At 42.7% G+C, this 24,306-nt stretch overlaps 1 protein-coding gene and 1 pseudogene across 2 annotated transcripts in view; both read right to left on the bottom strand.

The window, feature by feature from the left end:
- Positions 1–24,306, bottom strand: part of TPRG1 (tumor protein p63 regulated 1) — a 211,241-nt gene that overhangs the window by 164,804 nt on the left and 22,131 nt on the right. The gene's annotated exons all lie outside the window — the stretch shown is intronic.
- On the bottom strand, positions 18,044–19,478 carry LOC110582593 (annotated as a pseudogene).

Raw genomic sequence — 24,306 nt, forward strand, 5'->3', positions numbered from 1 at the left:
GATTCTATGATCTCAATAAGGGATGGCCAGCTGGCAGCTGAAAATACCTGTGTCACGGTGTGATTCATTCCTCACATCTTTGAGTGAAACCTTCCCAACAGAATGCTAGAGCAGGTCATAAGCACCATGGGGGGTTGAAGTTAGATCCTACAGGGATCTGCTCAAGGTACCTTAGCACCATGTCACTATGAGGTACAGAGAATCTCCAAGTGGAAGCCACCACAGATCACAAATCAGAGCTGGGAACAAAGTGGCCAAGAGGAGATGAAATTTAATTTGGCCAACGACAATTAAGCATGGAGGTGGGGGTGGGATACAGAGATACAAAAGGCATGCCCCCATGTAAAGCTTTGAAACAAACTGAGGAGATAGATACACAAAATAAAAATAAAAGACAATTTAAAACATTCTCAGTGTTTCCAAGGTGTCTCCAGTTGTAATCAATCCTTTGACATAGTGGATGAAGCCATTTATGACATGGCCAGCCTCTCTCTCCATTTCTGGCCCCATCCTAAACTTCTCGCACACACACGAGGAGCATGAAGGGAGCTTCTCTCAGCCCTGGTGTGTTTTCTTGGGCACCTATTCCTCTGTGTGAGTTGCCCTTTCTGCCTGAGATGCCCTGTCTTTTCCTCTGGATGTAGCCAACTGCCCAGAGCCACGTGGGCTCTGAAGCCCTTCCTATAACTCCATTTCTCCCAATTCTCAAACTCTAAGCTCATTCCTGTTATAGAACTTGGCACTTCCGTCTGTCATTTTATCCCTACTCATTTCTCAGGTCTCCACTTAAATACAACTTGGAGAAGCATTCCTTGATACCTCACCAACATTTAAATCAGGGCTCCATCTTATTTTCTACAAAAATCCTCTTCTCTTCCTTTGTAACACTTATCACAGCTTTTAAGTGAGTAATAAATAATATTTGTCTGAGTACACATGCACACGAATGCTCAAGACTGTAACTTTGATAAATTTCAAGAGCTATCTGTTTTGTTCATCATCATAGATTCCAGCACACATTGGTGCTCAACATTTGTTGAACAAATTCCTCGAAGTGCTCAGAGCACTTTGTATAGTCTTTAAATATAACACTTAGTCCCTAGTAACATAATTATTTATCTGCATTTTTATCCCCATCTCTGGATTTTTGAGCTACTCAAGTCTGGGTGAGGCAGCACCAGACCGTCCTGTATTTGGCAGTATTCTAGATCTTATCACCCTGTATCTTAATTGGCTTCCATCTGTCTGCCAGCTTCTTATGGCAGGAAAGGAATGTTTATCCCTATATCCCAGGTATGTAGCACTGTGTCTAGCACACAAATGGTTTCTAAGAGAATGACTAGACTTCTTTTCCCATTTTCTCCTGACCCTCCAAAGCACTCTTCAAATGTTGGAAGAATTTTATGTCCTAGCACTCTGGTGTCTCATACACCTTCTGTGCATGAATTTCCTACTTGGAACACATCCAATAAAACCCAAACACTTCAGATTTGCAGAATAGATGCCAACAAGGGCATTAACTTCCTAGAAAAAAATATTTTTTTCTCCACAAAATGATGCAGAGACCTGTAGGCACGAAGTTCCTCCCAACACTGAGTTTAAAGGATTACATGTTTACTGAAAACTTCTATTGGTGAATTTTCCAAGGAGAGGTATATTCGGTAAAGCTCAATGTAATCTGGTAAATCGTCACTCGTTGCCAGGTAGGACCCAGCTGGTAACATGCCATCTGCAAACACTGTGCTCGCTGTGGCATAGACCTACCCAAGCAAGCCCAAGAAGGGGCCCAGGCTAACAAGGGGAGTCCATGCTGCATCGGACAAGGAAGCTAGAGGAACAAGAGGAGCTGAATGGGAGAATATGACGTGCCTTCAGGGTACATGATGGCCTCTCCAAATACCTGAGGGCTACCACCCAATTAGACTTTATGTGTATGCCTCAGAAGAAAGACTCGGGGTAGGGGTGAGATTTATTTTTAATGTGAGGAAAAACTACTTAACAGAGTTGCACAGGAGAGAACGGATTGCCATGGAAGGGACGGGCTTCCCAGATACCCGCCCAGTGTGACACCAGAACAAGAGAACAATGGTGGCTTGAGCTGTGAGGGACGTGTAAGCATCTGATCTGGGATTGGAGAGAGTGAGGAAGAAGTAATGAATACTGATGACCACAACTGATTGAGTCAGGTACTGTGCCTAAGCATTTAATCCCCCACAACATCCTAAATCGTGAGGGTACTTTTATTACCCTCTGTTTCCCCAAGGCATAGACTGAGACACACAAAGCCAAAGACGGTGTCCAAGGTCACCAAGCTAAGGATGGCATCAGGATTCAAGCCATGCTTCGTCCAACTCGAGGGCCTGTGGTTTTAGCTGCAAGGACTGCTAAAGTCCCATGCAAATCTAATATCCTGGGACTCTCTGAATATTGAGGTATCAAGAAAACAATCAATAAACCATCTCAAATGTAACTAATGGAGCTGAGTCCTTTGCCTTCTCCTTTCCCTTTGTCCTCCAGTGTAACTCCTATGCTTGCAGATACATAGCATCTAACTGGGTTTCAAGTTTACTGTGTGTCTCTGTGTATATGTGTGCATAGATCTGACAGGGCTAGTTCATTTCAAGTAACCAAGTATGTCTTTGGACAGCTCTTGTCAAGATCCAATAGAAGAGCCAATTCCAAAAATATGTTCCTTTAGTGGTTTTTTAGGGTTCTCTGCTCTGCACGGATTGACAATGTGGTAACAAGAGACATTCTGGAGACTGGATTTAATGCAACCATATGCTAGACAGAATGAGAACCCATATTGCAGCAGACCAGCCGGTACATTTCCATGTTAACAGAAGCTTGATTGCAAATTACATTTAGTCTCAACAGCTCAGTTCACTGCACACAGATGCCATGGGGGACTGTAAAGTTAGCGAGATGTGGGGGAGTACAACTAACATTTTTTTTTTTTTGAAAAAAAATCCTTCAGCTGATAGAATGCCAAGGAGCATCAGCGCTGATGCTGAAAAGAAAATGCTGCTATATTTGTTTTGCCAGGAAAGGAAAAATAATCATTGTCGCGAGTTGTTAGTCAAATTATGAATACGAGCTCGGCTGGTAATTGTCTGATAATACAAACAGTGATATTGGGGCTGTCAGAGGCTGCATGCGCTGCTTGACAGCTAGCATGTACATGCTCTCTGAATGAGGAGCTGGTTCACTGATTGCAAAAGTCACCCAGACAGAAGGGTGGCTGAGAGGAGAATTTCCCCAGGATCCCGGCTCCATGTCTAGGACTAGATCTGGGTCACCTCCCCAGACTGTGGTCAGCATCTGCCCCATGGAGAGGAGGATCTGTGGAATTGTGGAAAGAACACCACATGGGTTTGATTTGCTGGTCTGTCTCCTCCTTACTGTGCAACCCTAGGTAAGTCATTTAACCTCTCTGGGCATAGGTTTCTCCACTTCTAAAATGGGAATGAAAATTCTCAACCAGGTCCTTCTCCCAAGATTAGCGGGAAGATCAGCTGAAGCCAGTGAACACGTAGTTCTCTATAAATGTTGAGGCTGTAAGTTGCCTTCTTGGCTGGGTTTCTTTTTGTTCCCATTTTAAGAGATGAGCTGAAATGATTTCTCTTCCATTTTCTCATGGTTGGAGAAGAATTCTTTCATCTAGATACAAGCACCCTTGAGTTAGAATCATTCGTCTTCTTTCTGCTGAAGTGTCTGGTCACAGGGCACTTCTCACCAACAGCCCACCCTGACTCCTTTATCACATGCTTTCCCCCTAGGGAAGCTGGAGGCTTTCAGCAAGTCCAATCTGGTAGGCACAATGCCCTCATTCTTTCCATTCTCCTGTTCTCCAGACTCCAAGCTGTGGTAGAGACTGTTCTGCTTGACAATACATGTTCTTCCCTTAGCCTCTAATTCCCAGAGCCCCTTGCAGTTAAGTGTGTCCATCTAGCTAGGTTCTGGCCAAAGAAATATGAACAGCAGTGAGGTTGACAACTTCCCAACCTTACCTTTAAGTTATCTGTGCATACATGACCCAGCATTCTCTTTCTCCATCCACCAGCTGAGGGTAAAGACAGGGACTATGAAAGGACGGAACCACACACGGAAGGAATCTGGGCCCTGAATGACTGTCTGGAGCAGAACCCCCTGCCAACCTGCACTGGGCTAGGAAGTGAATAAGAAATTAAGTCTACCTTCTTAAACCTCTGTGGTTAATTGGCCGGTTGTTAAAGTAACCAGCCTACCTTAAAACTCAGACAATCATCTATCTTACCTCACTACATAAAGGACATTGTTACCAGAAACACAGTCAGCATCGCATCAAACTCCCAGAACACTTTCACACCTCCAAGCCTTTTCTTACCTGACAATTTTCTCCCCCTATCCCTCAACCCCAACTATACTTGGCTACCAAGCAAACTCTCACTCCAGCGTCCAGCTCTGAAGCACCACCCAGATGAAGTTAATCACTCTCCTTTGGGCTTTCACAAATACATACATACCCCTTATTTGATTATAGTGGAATTATGGTTTACATAGGTCTCCCTCCTCTTGAGGCAGGGACCCTGTCTTCTTCAAACCCTTAATTAACATCTGAGAAACCACCCTCTCATCTTTTGGCTCTGTTTTCATTCAGTGTCCGTGGGATTAGGTGCCCTTAGACTGTATATTCCAGCTTAAAGATGGAGGAGCACAGGGGCAAACAGAAATGCCTCTTTAAATTTAGATGTTTTATTACAGCTCAGGAAAAGCAAGGTCACGTCCTCCTTCCTTGGCATCTACCAACCAAGGCCTGCACTGACCCTTACAGACATGGGAAGAGCAGGAGGGCGCTGGCCTGAGGAAAGCAGGCATAACGCGTTGTGGGCATAGGGGAGGGCCCGTTTATGGAGGCCTCCTCCTCCTCCTCCCTGCTCACCCCACTCTTCTTTGCCACCCCACTGGGATTCCTTGTGATCATCCTTCAAAAGTCAAGCAGCCAAGCTATGGCCCATTCCCTTCTGAGTCCAGCTCTGCCAGTCAATCAGGGCTGCATGGAAGATACAAATTGGAGCTCTGCTCACAGCGGGACCTGGATACTCACATCAAACACTTTCCCTGTAACTTAAGGACACCCTATGGGGTTTCATCTCTGAGGGAACAAACCACTTTAATTTTTGTTTTCCAGTGGCTATTACTGTCATTCTGTTCATTGTTTTGGTTTGGGATCTGTTCCTTCCCCGTACTTTGGGGTTTTCAGAAGTTGGTTGATTTTCTCACTTTCTTATAATTTGATACTTCGGGCTTCTCTATCTGCCACTCTTACATCCTCACTGGCATCAACTATTTTTTTTTTTTTTTTTTTTTTTTTTTTTAGTTAACTCCTGGAGAGTGCTCAGGGATATTCAGCAAGGCAGAATGGTGGCAAGATTAGAGTCCCAGATAGGGAATGGAAAGCCCAGCTGGGCCCTAGCTCTACTACCTTTCTGGGACAAACCATTTCACTGTAGTCTCTTTGTCTCTAAAAAAGAGGGGGGGAGGGATATGAACTCTGTCCCTCTAAACTATCAGCTCCATCAGAGCAGGGATTATGTGCATTTTGTTCAACTGTAGCCCTATGCCTGTCCCAGCACATGGTATGTGGTAGATATTCAATAAAGATTGTTGAGTGACTGAAGGATTGTCATGAAGACCAAATAAGCTAATAGACATAAAAACACTTGGCAAATCCTGTGACAGTGTACACAGAGAAGCATTACTATTGCACAGATGGGAAATGCATGGACTGTCCCCAAACTGAAGAGTTACTAGGCTATTTTAAAATATCAGAAGATACTTTGACAAATATATTTCAAATATGCATAACTTCGTTGATGTGGCCCAGGGTTGCAATTCAAATGGGAGGCAGGGCAGAGAGGCAATTTCTGTCTTAGCGAAGATGAAGAAAGGAGAAGGCAGTGTGTGTTAGAGAGAACCAGAATGTTCCTAGGTAGAAAAGAGTTACAAGTAAGAGAGGAATCATGCTCACTTGTTCTAACAAAACAGGTTTTATTGGCTGGCCAAGAACACTGGAATCTAGAATTGGGTAAGAATTTTCCCAGAGTCACTGTTTTCTAATATTTTCATATTTATTTATAATCAGACCAAATCTGAAAAATGACTTAAGGCAGAACTTGTCAAAATAGGCCCTCACAGCTGACATTTGAGCCTGTCAAATCTCTCATCTCATAGATGGGAGACTTAGGAAAATTATGTGTCTAAGGTAACTCATCTGGATGTGATATTCAGCTCTAGCCACATTCCTAACACAGCTTTCTGAATCATAAATTGTTAGAGACACTAAGAATATTGGCATATAGCAAGAAAGAAGAAGAAAACAGACACAGAGGGGCGCCTGGGTGGCTCAGTCCTTAAGCGTCTGCCTTCGGCTCAGGTCATGATCCCAGGGTCATGGGATCGAGCCCCACATCGGGCTCCCTGCTCAGCGGGGAGCCTGCTTCTCCCTCTCCCATTCCTCCTGCTTGTGTTTCCTCTCTCGCTGTCTCTCTGTCAGATAAATAAATAAAATCTTAAAAAAAAAAAAAAACAGACACAGAAAAAGAACAAAAATACAACTACTTCCTGGACTCCCTATGGCTCTTCATCCCCTAGTTCCAGCTCAGTTCCGACCTAGCTATTTCCTTGCCCTTGGATTCTACCCTCACATCCTTAAGTTTCTCTTTGTAGCCCAGCTAGCAGAGTTGGGTTTTGTTCATGGGAACCAGGCATCTTTAGCAATCAAACTACTATTAGTTCTTGGTGGGATCAGGTGTCCTCAAGCTCCTAGCACAATGCCTTGCACAGAGCAGGTGCTCAGTAAAGGTAGGATACTGATGATGAAGCTTCACGAATCATCCCTAATATCTGCTCTCCTCTCTCAGATAACTGGTCCCATAAGGATCTTATACTGTAACTGCCAACATACTTGCCCCATCTCGCTTTCTAAACCAATGTCCCCATGTCCCCGGCATAACCCCCACCGGTTCCCATCTAGACCCAGGTAGTAATGGGGGAGGCAAAGAAGTTAGAGACCACTGTACTAGAATCGTAAGCTTGTTTATTGCATCAAGTTCATGAAGCATCAACCATAAGTTGCTCAATCAATATTGAAGGAAGTAAAAGAGAACAAAATTCATCATTCTAGTCTTACGACAGAAAGATGAATAAAATATACTTCCAAGCCTTTAAGGAGCTTACCATGTGTTGGGAGACAGACATAAACACACACAACTAGAATATGATTTAAATATTATAGTAGACACAGAATAAATAAATAAATATCATAATAGACTCAATATAGAGTCCTCTGAGAACTCAGGGGTTATCCTGGGACATGGGATCAAAGAAGGCTTCAGACAGTAGAAGACATTTGAATTGGACCATGAAACTTGCATAGGATTTCCCCAGATGGCAAGAGTCAGGAAGAAGGGCATTCTAAGCAATGGAAATAACAAGTGCAGTGACAAGTAGGGGTGGACACATGTGACAATGATGAGGGACTATAATTCATCTTGAATGACTAGACTAGCATTGGCCAGACATACCCTGGAAAAAAATGTCCATGGTTAATAAGTTTGGGAAACACATCCTTTATTCCCATTTAGAAATTTAAAATGTATATTTGCCTATCAAATGCTCCAAGAAATCAGTGAGAAGGCTACATGGATAGTCCAGGGAAATATGGTGGAGGTTCTGGAAAGGGAAGAGCGTAAACGAGTTCAAAGAGGGATGCAGGAAAGCGAGATTGCAAATGGAACACCATCAGGACTTCATCAAATGCAGAAGAGGAGTGAACTTAAAAGAACCAGGTTTTAGCTTGTTGGACTGAATGGACAGCAATGCGACTGGAGAAGAAAAGAGAAGTATTTGGGGAAAATAACATAGGTTTGGCTTCAGTCATGCTGAATGTGAGCTGACCATGAACAATCACATGAAGATGTCCACAGATGGCTGACAATACAGGTCTAGGTTCCAGAAGTAATGTAGTAGTTCAAGAGGATGCTGGACAACCAGTAGAACCATTATAGAAAATATCTAGCACTGGACAGGGCATTGGATTGGATGAACTCCAAAGTCCTATTGGCCCAGAGCTAGCATGATTTTATGGCCAGAGGGACCCACACTGAGGAGACTAGATGATCCACCCTCTGCCTGCTGACCACATCCAAGTAGGTAACCTCCTACAGCTGGCCATGGGAGTAATGACTGAAAAAGAAGTTTGCCATCTGCACAGATCCCAGCAAAAGGAAGTGCCTTGTAATCTCTACACCAACCATGAGGCTAGAACTCACAATCCCGAGATCAAGAGTTGCATGCTAGAAGTGGTTTTTAAAGAAATGTCTTTCACAGGGATGCCTGGGTGGCTCAGTCATTTGAGCATCTGCCTTCTGCTCTGGTCATGATCCCAGGGTCCTGTGTTCGAGTCCTGCATCGGGCTCCTTGCTCAGCAGAGAGCTTGCTTCTCCCTCTGCCTGCCACTCCCCCTGCTTGTGCTCGCTCTCTCTCTCTGACAAATAAATAAATAAAATCTTTAAAAAAATATGTCTTTCACAAGTAAAACTTTGCAATGACCCTGGTAAAATGGTTCCCTTTCTTTTGGCCTGGTCTCACTGAGGAGAAACACTGGAAATAGAGGATATTCAAGAATAATCATGGAAACTGAGCACGTTCCTGGCAATGTACTTCATTGACCCTTCCTAGGGACCAGTGCAGCCTGGGAGAGCCAAGAGAGCACTGGGCTGGGAGTCAGGTGACCAAGACTCTAGTCCTGACCACATCATTAAGTCACTGTATGTCCTTGTAAAAATTACCTACCTTCTATGTGTCTCTATACCTTAATCTACACATCTATGAAATACACTTAAATAATAATACCTGCACAGCTTATCTCAAGTTATCAGGAGGGTTCAATGATATGGGTTTGTTTTGTGAAAGATAACTTTAGTAATGAAGACTACTTCATTACTAAATATGCATCCTAAACTGTTGGAGCTGCAAGGGGTCCCAGGCACTGAATAATTCAATACATCATGCATTCCCATTTTGCAGATGGGAAACCAAGGCCCTGAGGGATCAGGGGATTTACCCAAGGTCAGAGAGGCAGCAAAGCTGAACCAGCAGTAAGGTGAGTTCTCTTTCCTCCAAGCACCACTGCCTTCTAAAGCTCAAGAGCTGGTACCAAGGCAGGAAAGAAATTATAAGCTGGAAAGGAAATGTGGTTGAATATATAGTATTCAGAACTCCAAGCAGCAAATAAAGCCTACATGTGAGCAGGCCAGCTAAAGCTATTTGCCCCATATTCCTATAAAGTGGACAATCTTCCTTTGTTTGTGTCAAACTGAGCTGGCCACATCTGTCTCCCTGACCCCTCAGTGATTTCACACACACTATGATGGTGAACATTTTTATAGTGATATCCTCACTAACCAGATTAGAAGTTCAGACATATTTTTTACACCCTTTCCTGTAGATCCTCTCCTTTCTAATCTAAGGGGATGTTCTAGGTGGGGAGCAAAGAACCGGTTTTACTCACAACACTTCTTTTTTTTTTTTTTAAAGATTTTATTTATTTATTTGAGAGAGAGAGAGAGAGAGAAACAGCATGAGAGGGGAGAGGGTCAGAGGGAGAAGCAGGCTCCCCGCTGAGCCAGGAGCCCGATGCAGGACTCGATCCCGGGACTCCGGGATCATGACCTGAGCCGAAGGCAGTCGTTTAACCACCTGAGCCACCCACGTGCCCCACTCACAACACTTCTGACACCAAATGTGTGTAGGAGGATTTCCCCACACCAACCAATTCCCCAACTCTCTAGTCCTAACAATGCAGAGTTAGGGCAGGTCCCACAGGCTGAGAACTCATTCCCACAAGTCTGCCCCCACTTCAGAGGCCAGTCTTATCACTGGTACTTCTGACCAACTGGCTATAAATTCAAGGGGTTCCCACAATCCTCTCCTCAGATTTAATACTTCACTAGAACATCGCGCAGGACTCAGAACATTTTACCATCACAGACTTATTAAAAAGGATATAAATCAGGAACAGCCAAATGGAAGAGATGCATAGAACAGTGTATGGGGAAGGAGCATGGAGCTTTCATGCCTTCGGAGCATGCTACCTTCCTAGTACCTCTGAGTGCTTATCAACCCAGAAGCTTGCTGAACCCCATGTTTAGGGACTTATGTGGAGGGTTTATGACATTGCCATGGTTGATTAACTCATTGGCTATTGATGGTCGACTCAAGCTCCAGCCACCCCACCCCTGCCCCTCTCCAGGAGTTGGGAGATGGGACTGAAAGTTCCAACCCTCTAATCATACTTTGATCTTTCTGGTGACAAGCCCCCATACTGAAGTTACTTAGGGGCCCCCAGCCACCAGTTGTCTCATTAGGAAAAAAAGATATCCTATCACTCAGGAAATTCCAAGGGATTTATATGATCTCTGTGTTAAAAATTCTTAAAAAACAAAAAAATGCTCTTATCACACCTATCCCTCAAGAAATTACAAGGGTTTTAAGAACTCTTTGCCAAGAACCAGGGACAAAGACCAAATATATATTTCTTTTTACTCCAACAGGGGCTGTAGTTTATTTCTTTCCTAAACTGTGGCAAGAGTCCCTAACTGATCTTCCTTGATCTTGCTTCTCCATCCTTTTCTTCCTACAGCTGGTATTGCTACTTTCCCACAGTGTCTCTGCTTCTTCCCCTCCCCTTCTCCACAGCATAGAGGACAAGGCCCAAAACTGCATCTTGGCATTCAGACTCCTTCCGGATTTGGTCTCAATCTGTCCTTCAAGCCTTATTTCTTCTACTCCCTTACCGTACACTATGCAGCAAGCTCAACCTGGACTCACTGTTAAATCCTGAATACATGTAGGCCTTCTTTATACCAGTCTCTCAATCTAGTGGACCATTCATCAGGGCCCACTGCTGCTGGTTCCTTCACACCCCTGTGGTCTTGGGTTTTCCTGTTTCAGCACCTATCTCCTTTCATAATATCATGATGTGTATACCTGTCCACTTCCTCATTAGCTGGTCCTCATGTCAATTCATCTCTCCATCCCCCACAGTGCTCAGCTCAGTGCCCAGAAACCAAGTCTCAGAAAAATAACTTATATTATTTGAAGAAAAACAAATATGTACCCTACACCAGAAGCGAAGACCACCACACTAAAACAAAACAAAACGAAAACCAGCGTTGGCGCAAGATGAAAGTTTCCATGCATCTTCAAATCAGAGTTGGTAGCTGGTTCTCCAGAGAAACACTTGGAAAAAATCGTTTTACCTGTCCCCCTTCTTGTACGTTCAGTTGCCTAAGTTGCTTTGAAGTCTGTAAAATGGCCAATATCTCCAATCAGCGCAGTGTTTCCTTTCCAGACAGGAAGACTGCCGCGAAGGAGAGAAGCCACGCTTGTTTTTGCGGTCTGGGCTGCGACGATGACTCATCCACTAAAGCCAGAGGCTGTCTATTTTGATCTCTCTATGTTCAGAGTCTATTTACGGTTGCAATTTTCTTTCTTTCTCTTTCTCCCTTCCCACCCCTGGTGACTTATCGGAATGGTCACACGCATTTGACAAATGGAACCTGTATAAGGAGGGAGAGAGCATGATTGAACATGCTTTCAGCTAAAGCCCACGAATGAATGCTTGTGTTTACAGCTCTGATGATAGGGTTCCGGTAATGACTTGGCCTTTTTCTCCTTGATTGAATATTCCCCTGGGCCTGCCAGTCTGGGTTCCTGTTATTTAATGAGGACATTGGAGCGCAACTTCAAGATGTCTGCAAAAATGACCTTTTCTTTGGGCTGATTCCAAATGCAAAGAAAAGTAGAGCCCCAGTTAGACAGGGTGCTTCTGGAATACTGCTTTGGAATTCACTTTTTCCCTCCGAAGCTCAGAAGCTTGGAATCACATACTGTCAGAGCCAGAGAGAACCATAGAGGTGATCTGGTTACAAGTTTTCATTCTGCAGACGGAGAAATCCAGGACCAGAGGGAAAAAGCAAGTCGCCGTAAATCATACGGCAGACACAGTCACAACAAATTCAGGCTTGGAACCTGTCTCAGAGTTGTAGTCAGTGTTCTTTCGAATGGCTGGAGATTGAAATTAATGGCTGGCTAAATGGTTGCTTAAATAAAGGAAAAGCTTCTCATTTCCCATGTTACACTGTGGCAGCAATATGCCCTGCTCTCCGTGTGCTCAACATGAGAGACTAGCAGCATGAGCAAAGGAACTACCTTCTAACTGTTAGCTCAGGGTCTCACTGTTAGCTTTAAAAACCAATATAGGAAAAGTATAAGAGTCAGTGGTGGAGGGGCTTACCTGGGACAACCTCAGAGCTCCCACATCTGCCTCATTCAGTGTCTTCTCTGCATTTTTGGCTTCACCTGTGAAATGGGGCATTAGTTTACTGACTATGAGCCTTCTTCAGAAGATTAAGCGAGAAAATGTGATCAGAAAGTTCTTGGGAATATAAAGCTCTGTTCTACTTGTAAGAAGGATTATTACTATGTTATTAGACTCCTATCTATGCAGGCTTACTTTCTCTGAGGTGACAATTTTATATTCTCCTGTCAAAAGAAATCCCTTCATTCTAAATGAGAGATTTTAAAGATAATTTTTAGCTGTAAATTTTTCACATGTTCATTATGGGCTATTTGGGAAAATACAGAAACGTATTTTTAAAAAGAAAATCATCTATAGTCTTGTTACCACGTGCACATACAATTTGAATCGTTATTATAATTTTGCCTTTTTTGAGTTTTTCCAGATCATTAAATATTATGTATATGTGTATGTGTGTATGTTATATGTGCATACTATTCCAACATCAGAATGCTTCATAATATATTTAAATGGCATAATCACATAAAAACATTTTTTAATGTTTTATTTAAGGAAGTTCTACACCCAACGTCGGGCTCGAACTCACAACCCCGAGATCAAGAGTTGCATGCTCTTCTGTCTGAGCCAGCCAGGTACCCCTGGCTTAATTAGTTTTTAACACTTAGGGAGTTTATTAGTAATTTCCTTAACATACGTTTAAAGATTGCATGAATTCCCAGCTAGAATTTCTCTGAGCCTTACTATGGATAGGGTGACCATATGTTGTTCTCTTGTCCAAGACAGGACATTTTATTTTATTTTTTTTAGAGTAGAAAGTCATCCTATCGATAATTATACCATGGCATAAAGTATAAATCTGAACCATTCTGAGCAAAGTGGGTCATATGACCACTCTACTTACAGTCATAAGGAATTTTAAGAATATCACTGACCAGAGGCAATATGGTGTAAGGCTAAAAACACACTTTCTAGAATCAGAACATTTGGATCCAAGATCTAGATCCACCATGGTTAGCAAAAATGACATAATGCCACTGAATCTCGGTTTCCTCATCTCAAAAATGCAAGGTATTACCTGAATCTCAGACTTATCTGCAGTCGAAGAAGCATATAAATGAAAATGCATGAATGAATGTAATGAATGAATGTAAATGAAAGCTAGAATAAGCTCTCCTGTTGGACAGATTTTTTTTTTTTAATGACACTAGTGTAATGGAGCTAGGTTCTCTTCACATCAGCATTCTTCACAAGGGTGTCCTAAACAATTCACATTCTGCCTGAATATGCAAATGATTACTCTGATAGGAGACAGGAGAATAAACCACTGACCCACACAAGGAGAATCTATATTTGCCCCTAGTTGGATCTCATTACACTCCACACAAGAGGATAGATAATTAGTGTTCTCTGTAAAGCTGCCCTTTAGCTTTATTAACTGCTGGTTAAAATAATGTGCTATGGTTTGGAAATCTTTTGACCATGCCAGTCCTTTATCCTCTGATGATATTTGGGACACTGAGATTATGCTTGTATGGTCAGTTCTAGTCACCAAAAATAGAAGCTTAACTCTTCCAGGTACTATATACAAATTAATTCCCCATTTCCTAATGAGGAGTGAGCTTGAATTCTCTGAAGCCTCATACTGTCTTTCAGGCAGGAGAGGAATCATGGGCCCCAAAGGCAGTCAAATGGTTATCTTCTAGTCGGTTCTTCTCTCTGAATTAGGAGAAAAAGGCTAAAATGCTTTATAACCCTACAAACTAAGGTACCAGGATCTTCACACGCATCACGATCATCTTGTTGGAGATGTTCTACACTACACAGATTTGGCCGTTCAGAGAGGGCTTCATAACTGACTGCATTAGGATACACTTGCCCTTGTCATAATCATCGGTGTGACTATTTTTCAGTTCAATATTCAGTTGAGAAGTTTCATTATCCCTTTTATAAAAAGTACTTAAGTATGAATCTTCGATTTATCAGCCTCCTTTGGATTTTTTGCACATTTCTCTTTCCTTCACAGTACCTCGTACAATGCCTCGGATAGAAATGTTTGATCAATACTTGTGAGATGAACAAAATTAGTCCCACCTCCTTTCCACTGCACATCTGAAACAATCATACCTCTACAGTAACGCAAATTTTTTCACTTTCTCCTTCGCCTTTGCTTTCGTGAAAGGAACAATAAACTTGGAATGACAATAACTGAGCTTAAACGAGGTAATGGGGTGAAGCTATAGCTCTTTCCTATGGAAGAATTCCAATTAATCAATGTAGAAGGGATGAAGAAACTAGAAAATGACCTCTGGGACACACTAAGCATGGCAGCAAGCAAGTGATACCAGTAGAGGCTAAAACTGGTGCGTGAAAGGTTAGGTGGAAGCAGGATTTGCGCATGGTCTCAAAGTATCTCTTCTAAAAATATCTAGTAATCACAAAGGGAAAAACAGTAGGTTTACAGTGGAGAAACCCGGCAGATGTCATCTTTAGCAAGTGGTCAAGGGTAATATCACCAACAGAACATGTCAACGTAATACACGTTATGCCCTGAGAAGGACATATCACCTCTGCGGTTTCCTTCCCAATGACTTCCATAGAATCCTGAGAAAGCATCAGACAAACCAAAACTGCAGGACATCCCACAAAATAACTCATCAGTACTGGACAAAAGTGCTAAGATCATGAAAGACAATGAAAAACCGAGGAACCGTTCCAGATGGTAGGGGACTAAGGAAACATGACAACTGACAATGATGTGGGAAGTGGAAATGGATCCTGGGAAAGAAAAAGGCCTCTAGTGGAAAAATTGGTGATATCTGAATAAAGTCCATACTTTAGTGAATAATAGTACTGTACCAATGTTAACTCCTTGGTTTTGATTATTGTTCTATGGGTATTTAAGATGTTAATGTAAAGAGGAGTTGCCTAAAGGGGATAGAAGAGCACTCTACTAGTTTTGCAACATTTTGGTAAGTCTAAAATTATCTCAAAATAAGAAGCTTAAAAAGTAACTGAGCTGGAATGCTAACACTGCCACCCTCTGTGGCATTAGGTAAGTCGCCTGAACCTCATCTTTCATCACGTCCAGAACTAGAGGAACAGCACCTACCTATTTGAGGACAAAATAAAAAAAGAAACCGGAGCCCCCCCCCTTTAAGATTTATTTATTTATTTGAGAGAGAAAGAAAGAGAGTGCAAGAGTAGAAGGGGCAGAGGGAGAGGGACAGAGAATCTCAAGCAGACTCCACACTGAGTGCAGAGCCCTATACAGGGCTCCATCTCACGACCCTGAGATCACAACCTAAACCAAAATCAAAAGTCGGACACTTAACAGATTGTGCCACCTAGGCGCCCTCCGAGGGTACGTTTAAAACTATAAATCTGGGGAGCCTGGGTGGCTCAGTCAGTTAAGCGGCTGCCTTCGGCTCAGGTCATGATCAAGGTTCCTGGGATCGGATCTCGCATTGGGCTCCCTGTTCAGCAGGGAGTCTGCTTCTCCCTCTGCCCCTCCTCTCTCCCTCCTCATGCTTTCTCCCTCCCTCTCTCTCTCAAATAAATATTTTTTAAAAATCTATAAGCTCTTTATAAATATATTATTTTTATTACTCTTTAGCCCCATTACTATGTCCTTCCCCATCCACTTAGGGTTACCAGATAAAATACAGGATTCCCCATTAAATTTGAATCTCAGATAAATAATCATTCTAGTCTAAATATACCCCATGTAATAATTGAGACATACTTACCTTAATCATATTTTTGACTATCTAACATTCAAACCAACTGGGTATCTTATATTTTTATTTACTAATTCTGGCAATCCTACTTCTACCCAACTTCCAATTGTCAGTCCCTTTCTTTAAGACACCCCTTCCTTCCTTCAGCCTCTCTTTATACAGTGCTGATGTGCTCAGCTCTGAGGACCCTTTGGCATAACAACCTCACCTGAACACCACAGCAGTGCGTGCTCCAGGAGGGAAACACAAAGGTCAATGACAGGAGTTTGACTCTGGCAAAGCGAGTTCACGGGGAATGCACGACTCGGAGGAATTTTCTCTCTCTCTGACTTGCAATTGTGCAAAATTTCTTTTCAAATTCTTTGGGTATTTTTATCACCCACCCCTTACAGAAGCACAGTGATTGAAGTGTTACGTAAATTGTTAAACCACAAGGAAAAATATCAGAACTACCAACAGCGCAGAAGATGGACCACCTCTTGGGATCTGTGAGAGGGAATGAGAGAAAAAGAGGGAGCATTCAGGCACAGCGCTTTCACATACATTAGTGGACCACATAGGAGAAGTATGCCTGTGCCCGTTTCCTGATGAGAACCTGAGGCTGAGGGAAGAAAAATAACTTAGGCTCTCTCTACCTCATCCGGAAATGATCATCTTTTTGCTTTAGGGCCATTCATTGCATCTACATCTTTCTTTAGCACACCATCTGGTCATCGAGGTTCTGCTTGAAGGCCACCTCTCCTGTGAGTTTGTACCCTGATTCTCCAAACCGGGTATAAGGTTTGTTTTTCTGACTCTCCACGTTACTTTGAGAAATGCCTAAGACCTTTACCTGGGATCACAGCCACATATGTCTGCATTTTATCTCCTTTTTGGCTTTGAGGGTAAGGATTGGGTCATGTTCATGTCAAGATTTCCTACAGTGCTTCCAAAGCAAAGGTGACACTTTCTAAATCAGGAGGGAAAAGGCCCAAGTCCTGGATCAGATTCACCACTGACTTGGTATATTGGTAACAGCACATACTGCTGCAGCTATGATTTTACCATTGGTAAATAGCTTCTGCTTATCCCCATATGTAATCACCCAGATGATTTCTGAGCTCCTTCCGGTTCCGGCATTCTGCCCTCCGGGACTCTGGTTTCTAATGGTGCGGCCATCTGAGTCATGGTCTCCTGTTGCCAGTGCCTTCCTGGCTGCTGAGAATGACTTCCCGTGGGTATCCTCATTTTCCCTTTCAGTTGAGACTCCCACATTCCCTTCTCCCCACCTCAGAGGTAGATCAGAAATACTAACAACAAAGATCTTCTGTAGGACATGTCCCGGGCTCTAGGGACACTTGGGAGCGAGAATAATAGGCTTTCCATAAATCAACAGCATGAAATCTTAGGGCGTCTTTCCCCTTCCTTCAGGAAGGATGCTCACTGCTTCAAAGGGAAGATGCAATTTTATTCTAACCAACAGTAGTCACAATCTCTAAGTGTATGCGTTGCTTTATAAGATATTCCCGCTGGATTTAAGTAGAGCAACATACTTCATCTTTCCAGGCCACTGGTTACCAACCGTTTCACAATGGAAACCATGTCAATAAGAGCTGTCCTCTCCTCACAGTGTTTGGTAGAAAGCAAGTAAGACAGAACTAGCAACCATGTAGAGAGTGCATACCACATGCCAGGTACCCAGCTAAGCACCTCACATGTATCATTTACTCCTTCCTGATGTCCCTGCAACGTTGGTATTGTCATTCCTTTTTTTTTTGAAAAAGAAAACCAAAGCCTGCTTTTATTGACGTACCCACAGATAGACCTGTGATTTGGAAGGGACAGGGACCCTGACACAACACTTGTGGTTAACACAACTGAAACACAAAGCAGCGGGAGATAGCTTTATAGGGACATAATGTCTCCATAAGTTAGGGAAACAGACTGCTCGCTAGCTGCTCTCTCATTTCATGTTCTTCGCAGACTCCTCTCCCTTCTTGATGGAGGCCTTAACTCAGGGATGGCTTCTGCTATCATCTTCTCTTCAAAAGGGGAGATCTTGGCGATGCCTATATTCTTCTCTATGCCTTTTGTCCCCAGCAGGAATGGTGTGGAGAAATAGGTACCGTCTGTTTCTTGGGACTTAACGAAGGGACACTGGACAACTCCTTCCTTTCCGTTCATTGCCTCCGCAGAGGAGAAGACAAACCAGCTCCCATATAGCCATGGACAGGGCGACAGAGCCTGATTTGGCTTTGACCTTCACCATGTCCGTGCGGGCCTCCTGGATCCTCCCAGTGACGGCTGTCCGCAGGTCGTGGGAAAAGTCCACCTTGGGAGTGCCCCAGGAGATCGGGGGATGATGGACTTCCCGGTGTGGCTGCCAGTGACAGGAACATTGACTCAAGCAGGATCCAAACTCCTCAGTTCTGCAATAAAAGTGTTGGCTCTGACAATGTCCAGGGTTATCACCCCAAAGATTTTATTGGGGTGGTATGCTCTGTGTTTCTTCAAAACTTCCATTGCCATTGGGATGATGGAGTTAACCGGGTTTGACACGATGCCGATCATGGCCTCAGGGCAATGCCAGGTGCAGGCAGCCGCCAGGTGGCCACGATTGGGGCACTGGTGTTGAACAGGTCATCCCTATCATGCCTGGTGTCCTTGGGACTCCTGCTGGAATAACCACCACATCGCAACCTTTCGGGCAGCCTAGCAGCTGCTCAGGTGCGAGGTAGCTTTTCATGGTTGCTCTGGTCTCCATGTGGCTCAGATCTGCGGCCACTCGAGGTGTCCGAGCAATACCATAGAGGGTCAGGCGGCTGGCTCAGGGGTTGCCCGATTCCTCCTCCAGAAGCCCCTAACGCAGCTACTGTAGCCTTGTTCTGGGCTGAGGGGCTGAAGCTGTGGAGGAGAGTGGTGCCCGCAGGGCAGGCGAGGGCGGAGAGCAGGGCTGGGGCAGGCAGGGCATGGACCCGCAGGTGGAGAAGCTGGGCTCCGGGCAGGTGACACCCACGACCAACCTCCACTCTATACTGGACCTCCCTGCCCGCTCTGCCCGGCCTCGGGTATTGTCATCCCCATTTGAAAGATGAGGAAACCTATGCTCAGTAAGTTTAAGCAAATTGTCCAAGGTCACAGAGCTAGCCAGTAATTGGAATGGGATTCAGACACATATCAACGCCCCCTAAACATGTGTTTTTCTAACTACATACTGGCCACTTCTCAAGGGAAAAGGCCTTAAAAATCAGAAAGCATCATGCACTGGCATTGTCACTTAATCCTCAAAACATACCAGAGAGTGATGAGGCAGGATTTTAATCCCCATTTTATAAATAAATGCAGATTGGTTCCATTAGCATACAGCTGGTAGGGGGTGAAGCTGGAAGTCCAGCCATTGTCTGCTTCCATGACCAGCTTCCCTCATCTAAAGACAGAAGCATAACCTTCAAGTTCTGTCTAAAAGCAGAATGGTTTATTATATATATATAATTCTAGAAGGAGGTCATGCCTCCTTACAAGAGTATATAGTTCTACCCTCCCCGTGTCTTCTGAGTCAAATTGACTTATTTTATCTGGAACAAGGAGTTTTCCTGGTGTCAGCACCTCATAACCCAAAATGGACTTCTCTCTGTCTCATGCATCATCCCCAAACCTAAACTGCTAGCAAAGTCCTGCTTCCAGAATTTTTATTATCTATAATGATACTGTGAACTAGGAGAAGGAGCCGAGCTCTGTTCCAGGCATCAGCAGCCTATAGTGCTGGCAGGGAGAAATCCACCTTGCACTTGGTCAGGAAAGTGAATTTGATAGGAGACGAGAAAGATGGACTACTGTCAGTGTGATGTTCTTGCAGAAGCACTTTGCTGATTGTTAAAGACATTTTTTCTATGTCAATCAAAATCTAACAAAACAAAACTAAAAAGCCAGAAGCTCCATTTTCTGAGCAGGCAATAAAATCTCTAACTGGAAAAAAAAAAAAGAAAGAAAAAAGTCTGATATGAGGAATTCTGCAAAGGGCGGGGGTCTTCCCTGGATGGTCGTCCCTGAAATGAGGTCCTCAAGCCCCCGGAATCCTCAAGTAGGACTGGAAGGTACTGCTTCATTTGAGCCTTGTGATTAAGAAGACACAGAGATAGGGAGTCCAAAGAAGGATTAAGTGGGAGAGGAACTGTTCACATGAAAGCTGTAGCTTTTTATTTCTTTGCCAATCCCTGCTCTGCTGCAGACCTCAAAAAGCAGGCAGTTTGCAGGGGCTGTTAATCAACTGTAAACAAACAACCCTGGAAAAAGATCATATGGTCTGACAGGCCCAGGGCTCAATGAATAATAAGCACCTTCACTTACACAGCACTTTATAGTTCAGAGTACACTTTCAATTAGATCATTTCGTTTGATCCTCAACAATAAGGGGAGGTCAGCTGGGATCGGTACCCCATTTCACACCTGAGAAAGCTGAAACCAGGAAAGACAAAGAAATGTGCCCACAGTTACACAGTTAGCTTGTGGAGGAACAAAACTCTGAACCTCTATCCCTGACTCAGGAATACAGGGTTTCCACCCTCTTATCCCACATTATAATAAAGCAAATGTTGAAAAAAATAACGCCTCTTGTTTGAGTATAAGCAAACTTCCTGACGTAGTGGCATCGAAATTAATTAAATGAATAAAATCTACCTTTACCATCCAAGATTGGAAAACAAAAAGTATAAGCAAATTTAAGCATGGGCAGGTACCTGAAAGATCACCACCTACTAAACTGAATTAAAGTGAATCACAGGATCTCACTTAGAGATCTACTCTCACTTTGGTAGAAAGTGTATTTCACTTTCAGGCTAACAAACTAAATGTTACAATGTCTTTAAAATGAGTATTCTATACAAAGATAGGTCTAATCTTTGTCATCATTCAGCCATTCCACAAATATTTGTCTTGCTTCATGCCAGTTACTGACCTTCCCTAATTGTGAAAATACTTCAGTAGGATGGTTTCATGGAGGAAGAACTAAAGACCATTACTTTTAGCACTGACCGTGAAATCACAAATGTTTATTTAAGATAAATATTTTCCTCCTATGTAAAATGGGGAGGACATTGCCTCCTGCTACCTGGATTATTTAAGGGAGCATTAAGTGAATTAAGAGAGACCATTCATATGGCTCATCTGTATTTTTTTAAATAAAACTTTGTTCTAAAAACCTCTTATAAGAAATATGTACACATGAAACAAGTAAAAGAGGAAGTCTCCCCTTGAGGTTTGCAGGTGGCAGGGGCTGCACAAAAGTAAATCCAAGCCCTCCTGGCCATCGACGTCTCCAGCCCAGTCCAGAGTCCTCGTGGTACAGAGAGAGCTCCCACCACCCCTCCATAATCCCAGTGCACCTTGAAGCTGCCCCTCCACTAAGCCAGGTTGTACTGTCATAAGGAATCTCTGGTTGTACTGTCATAAGGAGTCTCTGCCCACCCTCCACCTTAAACTGAGCGCTCCTTGAGGATGGGCACTATGTCTTAATCTGTGTCCCTACTCCAGAACATTCCCTACTGTTTCGGATACACAGACCCCATTAATTAATGTGTTCTGAATAAATGCATGAGTTAGTGAGCAAATGAAAAGTATCTTTAAGAAGGTAATGTTCTTGCTGCGGAACTCGTTATAAATTCCAGGAGGCTCTTCATGCCAGTCTGTGAGAAAATGTTCTTCTGTGAAAAGAGCTAGATGTTTGCACAGTGCCCCCTTGTGAAGAGAGGTTCTCATGACTGTGCCTTCATCCAAAGAAAGAGCCAAGAGCTTCTACTAGCCATAAAAGCATCTGCTTAGCCTTCATCATCTGATGACTGACTTCTAAACCTTACAGAAGACACATATGTGCACAGAGGTGATGCACACACAAGGTATCCTACATGTTATTAAAAGTGTACATAAATATTTCACATAGTTGTATTTTTTAATGGGAATGCTTTAAAAATAACTTCTTAAAAAAAAAAAAAAAGAAGGTAATGTTCTTGAAAAAAGCTGAATCACCAGAACAAATACAATTAAGATAATACTCTGTTGCATTACTCTACTGCATTTCAGAACCTAACAATCATAAGGTAACATCTCTATTTTGTAAATGGAGGGGATGCCAACCTTGATGGACCTGCCAAAGCCAGCAAGTCAGGGTCTGAGAAAGAAGGATCCAGGAATACAGTTCCCAGACATACTCCTAGTCCTAAGGAGAATCACTGCTGTCAAGTTAATCAGCCAAATCCTCCTGATTACCAGAGGTCAAGAGCACAAGCAGCAGACCATTTCTCTACTGGCTTAGGTCAAGGAGAGGCTTGACAGAGTGCCAGGAAGTACAATGAATGTTTTACCTTACAAATGCTGAGGAGACAATATGTTCCTTTTAGCATTAATTGCTTCATTCAAAAGAAGCCATTTAGAATCAGTCTGGTCTTTTTCCTTGATGAGCAATTTCAGGCTGCCTACCAAAGCTTTTGTTTGTTGGGAGGAGAGAGGAAGAGAAAGCATTTTGTTAAGGCATTTTAATTTTCATATTTAATGAAACAGATTGGGTAGCAGGTTCCTTTGATTTTATTTCCCTGTTCCCTGAATACCTTCTTGTGTATTACATATTCTACTGGAGCTTCCTGCAAGAACTTTGCTACATTTTACAAGTTAAGGCTGTCAAATGTTACCCACTGAATCAAATACATTTCTTGTGCCAATATTCAGTTGTTATTATTGTTGTAACTGACCAGTCATAAATCTCAAAACTGGAGAGAAAGAGAACATGGACCGGTATCTCCCCATATTCTCTTGAGCACGTAAAATTATATAACTCTCTGAAGCCCTCATGTTATTGCTGCACCTAAAATGCTTTGCATTCTTCACAGGAGAAATCCTTTAACAGGGTTACTTTTCCTTAGTCCGAGAGAGTTAATCAATCAATCAGAAATTTCATTGGTTTTAATTAATAAACAAGGATGTAGAGAAAAACAGCACCGGATTGGAGTCAGGAGGCAAGCTCGCTTGTTTCAGCTATTATTTATTATAGTGTTTTCTCCTTTTTTTCTCCCTGATAAAAGGACAGAGACTCTGTCTGTTTTGTTCATATTTAGAACAGAGCAGGAACAGAGCCTGGCCAATAATAGGGGTTCAATCAAGTTTGTGGAATAAATGAATAAGATCATTCAACTGTTTGACTTGCTTTTCCTGGGTCTCAATTTCCTTCTTTGTTAAAAAACCAAAAGTGTTGATTATGTCTGTGTTTCCTACCTCACAGATGAGATAAATTATGGCTTTGTGAAACTGTTGAGTTATGCACATAATTAAAGAGTAGCATCATTAGTAATAGCAGCAGGTCTGCACTTGATCAGCTGTGTGACCTTGGCCAAAACATTTCAATTCTCTTGGCTTTCAGTTTCTCATCTGTAAATGGACAAGATTGCACTAGATGACCCCTACATTTCCTTCCAGCTCAAACCAAGATCTTTAAACCGTCAACAAATACTTATTTAGTACCTACTCTATGCAAAATCTTCTTCTAGGAAAAAACACCAAGGTATAACCTAAGAGATTTCAAAGAAAAATAAAAACAATAACTTTTGTAAAATACTTCCTCCGGGTTATTTTTCTAATATAAAAGTAGGCCATTAGGGAAAAGCATGGGAAGATGTGAAAACCAGATTTCACAAGAAAAGTCATTTGGGGAAATCAAAAATTGAGTTAGCTGCTGGTATGCATCTTGTGGGGATCATTCTGACCTTCCAAATTGCTTGTGCAACAAACTTGGATTTGACATTTCGTGTTGGCTTTTACAGTCTACCTAATGAGAAATATCTTTACAAGAGCGACAGCATCCTGCTTAAAACTGTTCAAGAAAATGTAGATTTCAGGGAAAGGGGAAGCCAAGAAGTAAAGCAGCATAAATAAGCTATTGTGATTTAAACACGATACTTCCTTTGAGTGTGTGGACAACTCAAGACAATTCCTGTCACAAAAAGAATAAGCATATTCACAGCTCTCAGAGGAATTCATTGATTCAAGGAGTCAGACAATTTCCTCCAGAATTCAGCTGATCCAGTGATGAAACCAACCCATCAACAAATATAAACGGTATATAGATACTAGATACTACAGGGAATTAAACATGTAAGACCACACTACTTGCCCTCAAGGATATTTATGAGATCATCCATGACATAAAGCTAAAAATCCTTCTAATATAACATGTCCAAAATT

Source organism: Neomonachus schauinslandi, chromosome 1, assembly GCF_002201575.2.
Source record: "Neomonachus schauinslandi chromosome 1, ASM220157v2, whole genome shotgun sequence".
NCBI classification, from domain to species: Eukaryota; Metazoa; Chordata; class Mammalia; order Carnivora; family Phocidae; genus Neomonachus; species Neomonachus schauinslandi.